Genomic DNA, 7275 nt, shown 5'->3' with positions numbered 1-7275 from the left:
CTTTATGAATTACTGTTTAATGCTTTTGAAGCCCAAAACATCACTTTCTGCTTGCCTGAATAAGTGAGTCATTTGACCATTATTGCTCAGTCCATCAATCCTCGTGGGATCGACCCTCACTCATCTAAGGTATTACTTAGTACGACCCGGTGCACTTGCCGGTTCAATTGTGGACATTCTAATTCCTCCACCAAGTTTTTTGCGTCGTTGCCGGGGATTGACTGTGATTAACAACTAATTGTTGTCTGATTGCTTAGATTATGTTTTTTAAATTTAGTTTTTATTGGTCTTTGCTCTTTAAATTTTCGAAATTCTAGATTTATTTTAGTTAAAAAATTTTCTCCTTAATTTATGAAATTAAGTTTGGTATCCCCTTTAGTGATTTCGTTTTATTTTGTCTGATTAATCTTATTTTCAGTTATTTTCAAATTTAGTGTTTTTTTTCTTAGTAATTTTTGAAATTTTAGTATGTTTAATTAGTTCATTCTATTTTTTTTATTTTACACAAGATACCTCACTAGGAATTCTCTGCACTTTGACATAGAGAATCCCACTTTTCTTTGTTTTCTGTCTGTTTATGAGCAGGAACAGGGACAAAGAACCCCTTTAGACTTTGATCTTGAGATTAAGAGAACTGTAAGAAGACATTTCTAGCAGGCTAGAGGTTACAGGGCTGCTGAAAATCTCAGGAATAACTCTCAGAAAGAAGTTGAAGAGTCCACTATGGAGCTCAACAACAACACAAACGCGTTTAATCCTAATGTTGTTAATCCGAATGCAAATGGGCAACCTATGAGGACCCTTGCCTCTTACACTGCTCCTAGCCTGGATTTCTATGGGAATAGCATTGTTGTACCCCTTATTGCTACAAACAACTTTGAGCTAAAATTTCAGTTGATCTCTCTAGTGCAGTAAAACTGCCAGTTTCACAGAGTCCCGCAGAAAGATCCCAACTTGTTCATATCTAATTTCCTGTAGATCTGTGATACTATGAAGACTAATGGAGTGAATCCTGATGTCTACAAACTACTTCTCTTCGTATTTGCTATGAGAGATAGAGCAATGCAGTGGCTTGATACTCAGTCCAAGGAGAGCTTGGACACTTGGGATAAGATGGTCAATAGGTTTCTGACCAAGTTCTTTCCTCCTCAGAAGCTGATTAAGTTGAGGACGGATGTTCAGACCTTCAGGCAAAGAGAGGGAGAGTCTCTCTATGAAGTTTGGGAAAGGTACAAGCAGATGCTCAGGAAGTGTCCTCCTGATATGTCCTCAGATTGGATTCAAGTGCAGATATTCTATGACGGAGTCTCTGAGACCGTCAGGATGTCTCTAGACAATTCTGTAGGAGGGTCGCTCCATATAAAAAAGACCCCTAATGAGGCCATGGAGCTGATTGAGATGGTTGCTAACAAGCAATATTTATACTCTTCTGAGAGGGCCTCTGTGAAGAAAGGAGTAATGGAGTTGGATACACTAGATTCTATTCTTGCGTAGAATAAGGATATGTCTCAACAAATCAATACTCTTATACAACACTTGAGTGGAATGCAAGTCTCAGTCGTTAATGCTCAAGATACTTCCTATGATATGAGTAGTGGCTTCCCTCAAGGTGAAACTTATGACTATGGCCAGTATATTCTTGAACAGGTTAACTACATGGGATACTGATGCACCACTATTTCGTGGTATATTTTATGCTGAATTGAGTGGATTTTATCAACTTTTTTCATATTTATTCAATGAAATAGCATGGTTTCATGAATTTCTCCTAATCTGTGCTTAAGTGTGAAAACATGCTTTTTAGGCCCTTAATTTGCTAATTTTAATTCACCTTTGATTCCACTAGATGCCTTGATATGTTTGTTAGTGAATTCAGGTTGAAAAGGCTAGGAATGGATCAAAGGAGTGAAGAGAAAAGCATGCAAAGTGGAGAACAAATGGAAAATCAAGGATTTGGAGTGTACACACTGACGCGCACGCGTGGAACGATGCACACGCGTGAATATGAAGTCGCATGGTGACGCGTATGCGTGATGTGACGCGTACGCGTGGGAAGCAAAATGCCAAGTGACGTGTACGCGTGACCCATGTGTACGTGTCACAGCTCGCACGTGACCTCATTAAAGTGAAAATGCTGGGGCGATTTATGAGCTTCGCGGGCCCAAATCCAACTCATTTTTGAGCCTATTACATGCAGAATTCAAGAGGAGTCAAGGGAGGAGGGGGAGCACATAAGGGAGTTTTCATCATGCTTTAGTTAGTTTTCTAGAGGGAGAAGCTCTCTCTTCTCTCTAGAATTAGGTTAGATGTAGATTAGGATTTCTTAGATCTAGGTTTAATTCATGCTTTGATTCACTTTTCCTTTCTAATTTCTTGTTCCTTTACCTTTGCTTTCCTAGTTTAGTATTTTACTCTTTGTATTTGTTTACTTTGTTGTTGATGCACTCTTGTTCCTTTTAGTTTCCTTTAATGCAATTTATGTTTGATTTCTTTTATTGTTTAATTATTTTGTTGTTATTAATTTCTTGCAATTAGTAGTTGTAGATTTACACTTCTTGCAATTTTATCTTGCTTTCCTTTTGAGCCTTCCAAGTGTTTGACAAAATGCTTGGAAGGATGTTAGAGTAGATCTTTGTATTCTTGGCTTGGGATGGTAACTTAGGTGAAATTGAGTTGCTGATGAGCGGATAATTTATACGCTTTTTGGCATTGTTTTTAGTATGTTTTCAGTAGAATCTAGTTACTTTTAAGGATGTTTTTATTAGTTTTTATGCTAAATTCATATTTTTGGACTTTACTATGAGTTTGTGTGTTTTTCTGTGATTTCAGGTATTTTCTGGCTGAAATTGAGGGACTTGAGCAAAAATCAGATTCAGAGGTTGAAGAAGGACTGCTGATGCTGTTGGATTCTGACCTTCCTTCACTCAAAGTGGATTTTCTGGCGCTACAGAACTCAAAATGGTGCGCTTCCAATTGCGTTGGAAAGTAGACATCCAGGGCTTTCCAGAAATATATAATAGTTCATACTTTGGCCGAGTTTAGATGACGTAAAAGGGCGTTGAACGCCAGTTCTACGTTGCTGTCTGGAGTTAAACGCCAGAAACACGTCACGAACCAGAGTTGAACGCCAGAAATACGTTACAACCTGGCGTTCAACTCCAGAAAGAGCCTCTGCACGTGTAACATTCAAGCTCAGCCCAAGCACACACCAAGTGGGCCCCGGAAGTGGATTTATGCATCAATTACTTACTTCTGTAAACCCTAGTAGCTAGTTTAGTATAAATAGGACTTTTTACTATTGTATTAGAGATCTTATGATTTTTAGTTCATCTTGGGACGTCTAGTTCTTAGATCATAGGGGCTGGTCATTCGGCCATGCCTGAACCTTTCACTTATGTATTTTCAACGGTAGAGTTTCTACACTCCATAGATTAAGGTGTGGAGCTCTGCTGTTCCTCATGAATTAATGCAAAGTACTACTGTTTCTCTATTCAATTCAACTTATTCCGCTTCTAAGATATTCATTCGCACTTCAACATGAATGTGATGAACGTGACAATCATCATCATTCCCTATGAACGCGTGCCTGACAACCACTTCCGTTCTACCTTCGATTGAATGATTATCTCTTGGATATCTTAATCAGAATCTTCGTGGTATAAGCTAGATTGATGGCGGCATTCATGAGAATCCGGAAAGTCTAAACCTTGTCTGTGGTATTTCGAGTAGGATTCTGGGATTGAAAGACTGTGACGAACTTCAAACTCGTGAGTGCTGGGCGTAGTGACAGACGCAAAAGGAGGGTGAATCCTATTCCAGTATGATCGAGAACCTCAGATGATTAGCCGTGCTGTGACAGAGCATTTGGACCATTTTCACAAGAGGATAGGATGCAGCCATTGACCACGGTGATGCCTCCAGACGATTAGCCATGCAATGACAGCGCATCGGACCATTTTCTAGAGAGGATGAAAAGTAGCCATTGACAATGGTGATGTCCTTACATAAAGCCAGCCATAGAAAGGAGTAGGATTGATTGGATGAAGACAGCAGGAAAGCAGAAGTTCAGAGGAACGAAAGCATCTCTATACGCTTATCTGAAATTCTCACCAATGATATACATAAGTATTTCTATCTTTATTTTCTATTTATTTATTAGTATTTTCGAAAACTCCATAATCAATTATTATCCGCCTGACTGAGATTTACAACATGACCATAGCTTGCTTCATACCAACAATCTCCGTGGGATCGACCCTTACTCACGTAAGGTTTATTACTTGGACGACCCAGTGCACTTGCTGGTTAGTTGTATCGAAGTTGTGAATGAAAAACGATTTATTAAGACGTGCGTACAGAGTTTTTGGCGCCGCTGCCTGAGATCACAATTTTGTGCACCAAGTTTTTGGCGCCGTTGCCGGGGATTGTTCGAGTTTGGACAACTGACGGTTCATCGTGTTGCTCAGATTGGGTAATTTTCTTCTTATTTTTTTTTCAAAAAGTTTTCAAAAAAAAAAAATTTCAAAATTTTTCCCTTTGTTTTCGAAAATTATTTCAGAATTTTTAAGAATGAATTCTAGTGTTTCATGAAGCATGTTGAAGCTTGGCTGGCTGTAAAGCCATGTCTAAATTCTTTTAGACTGAGGCCTCCACATGTCAGGGAATTGCTTATATCTTCTAAAGCTTGGCTGGCTATTAAGCCATGTCTAACCCTCAGATTGGAGCTTTAGACTAAGAATTGAAGATTCCTGGAATTCATATTAAAAATTTTTGGAATCCTTATTTTTCTTTTTCACACTAATTTTCAAAAAATATAAAATAAAAATACAAAAAAATCACAAAATCATAAAAAATCAAAAATATTTTGTGTTTTTTGTTTGAGTCTTGAGTCAGATTTTAAGTTTGGTGTCAATTGCATGCTCATCTTGCATTTTTCGAAAAAATTCATGCATTCATAGTGTTCTTCATGATCTTCAAGTTGTTCTTGGTAAGTCTTCTTGTTTGATCTTGATGTTTTCTTGTTTTGTGCATTTTCTTGTTTTTCATGTGCATTCTTGCATTCATAGTGTCTGAACATGAAATGTTTCTAAGTTTGGTGTCTTACATGTTTTCTTTGCATTAAAAATTTTTCAAAAATATGTTCTTGATGTTCATCACGATCTTCAAAGTGTTCTTGGTGTTCATCTTGACATTCATAGCATTCTTGCATGCATTCATTGTTTTGATCCAAAATTCTCATGCATTGCATCATTTTCATGTTTTTCTCTCTCATCATTAAAAATTCAAAAATAAAAAAAATATCTTCCCTTTTTTCTCTCATAAATTTTCGAAAATTTGAGTTGACTTTTTCAAAAATTTTTAAAATTCAATTGTTTCTTATGAGTCAAATCAAATTTTGAATTTAAAAATCTTATCTTTTTCAAAAATCAAATCTTTTTCATTTTTCTTAGTTATTTTCGAAAATTTTAAAAATATTTTTCAAAAATCTTTTTCTTATCTTTACCACATAATTTTCGAAAATAACATCATCAATTAATGTTTTGATTCAAAAATTTCAAGTTTGTTACTTGCTTGTTAAGAAAGATTCAAACTTTAAGTTCTAGAATCATATCTTGTGATTTCTTGTGAATCAAGTCATTAATTGTGATTTTAAAAAAATCAAATCTTTTTTCAAAACTAATTTCAATCATATCTTTTCAAAAATATCTTTTTATCTTATCTTTTTCAAAATCATATCTTTTTCAAAAATTTGATTTTAAAATATCTTTTCTAACTTCTTATCTTCTTATATTTTTAAAATTGATTTTCAAATTTGTTTCAACTAACTAACTAGCTTTTTGTTTGTTTCTTATCTTTTTCAAAACTACCTAACTAACTCTCTCTCTTTAATTTTCGAAAATATCTCCCTCTTTTTCAAAAATTATTTTTAATTAACTAATTATTTTAATTTTTGATTTTAATTTTATTCCTAATTTTCAAAAATTACTAACCTTTTTCAAAAACTAATTTCGAAAATCACTAACCATTTTTCAAAAATAATTTTCGAAAATTCTCTTTCTCTCTCATCTCCTTCTATTTATTTATTCATCTACTAACACTTCTCTTCATCTCACATCTCTACTCTCCCTCACTCACCAAAAATCCGAACCCTCTCTATTTCTAAGTTCAGATTTTCTCCTCCTCTTTTCTTCTACTCACATAAGGGAACCTCTATACTTGGGTAAAAAGGATCCCTATTATTATTATTTTTTGTCCCCTCTCTTTTTCATATGAGCAGGAGCAAGGACAAGAATATTCTTGTTGAAGCAGATCCATAACCTGAAAGGACTCTGAAGAGAAAACTAAGAGAAGCTAAATTACAACAATCCAGCAAGCACCTTTCAGAAATTTTCGAACAGGAAGAGGAGATGGCAGCCGAAAATAATAATAATGCAAGGAGGATGCTTGGTGACTTTACTGCACCTAATTCCAATTTACATGGAAGAAGCATCTCCATCCCTACCATTGGAGCAAACAACTTTGAGCTGAAACCTCAATTAGTTTCTCTGATGCAGCAGAACTGCAAGTTTCATGGACTTCCATCTGAAGATCCTTTTCAGTTCTTAACTGAATTTTTGCAGATCTGTGATACTGTTAAGACTAATGGAGTAGATCCTGAAGTCTACAGGCTCATGCTTTTCCCCTTTGCTGTAAGAGACAGAGCTAGAGTGTGGTTGGACTCTCAACCCAAAGATAGCCTGAACTATTGGGATAAGCTGGTCACGGTTTTCTTAGCCAAGTTCTTTCCTCCTCAAAATCTTAGCAAGCTTAGAGTGGATGTTCAAACCTTCAGACAGAAAGAAGGTGAATCCCTCTATGAAGCTTGGGAGAGATACAAGCAACTGACCAAAAAGTATCCTTCTGACATGCTTTCAGAATGGACCATCCTGGATATATTCTATGATGGTCTGTCTGAATTAGCTAAGATGTCATTGGATACTTCTACAGGTGGATCCATTCACCTAAAGAAAATTCCTGCAGAAGCTCGAGAACTCATTGACATGGTTGCTAATAACCAGTTCATGTACACTTCTGAGAGGAATCCTGTGAGTAATGGGACGCCTCAAAAGAAGGGAGTTCTTGAAATTGATACTCTGAATGCCATATTGGCTCAGAATAAAATATTGACTCAGCAAGTCATCATGATTTCTCAGAGTCTGAATGGAATGCAAGCTGCATCCAACAGTACTCAAGAGGCATCTTCTGAAGAAGAGGCCTATGATCCTGAGAACCCTG

The 7275-nt window shown here is 36.2% G+C and overlaps 1 non-coding gene across 1 annotated transcript; it reads right to left on the bottom strand.

Annotated features, from left to right (window-relative positions):
- Positions 1 to 6803: 6803 nt before the first annotated feature.
- On the bottom strand, positions 6804 to 6911 carry LOC112788131 (small nucleolar RNA R71). Its single transcript, XR_003195510.1, has one exon. It is a non-coding gene; the product is annotated as a small nucleolar RNA R71 (small nucleolar RNA).
- Positions 6912 to 7275: the final 364 nt, after the last annotated feature.

Source organism: Arachis hypogaea, chromosome 20 (assembly GCF_003086295.3).
Source record: "Arachis hypogaea cultivar Tifrunner chromosome 20, arahy.Tifrunner.gnm2.J5K5, whole genome shotgun sequence".
In the NCBI taxonomy this organism is placed as follows: domain Eukaryota; kingdom Viridiplantae; phylum Streptophyta; class Magnoliopsida; order Fabales; family Fabaceae; genus Arachis; species Arachis hypogaea.
Note: the sequence above shows the minus strand (reverse complement) of the source record. Positions and strands in the feature narration are given on the sequence as shown.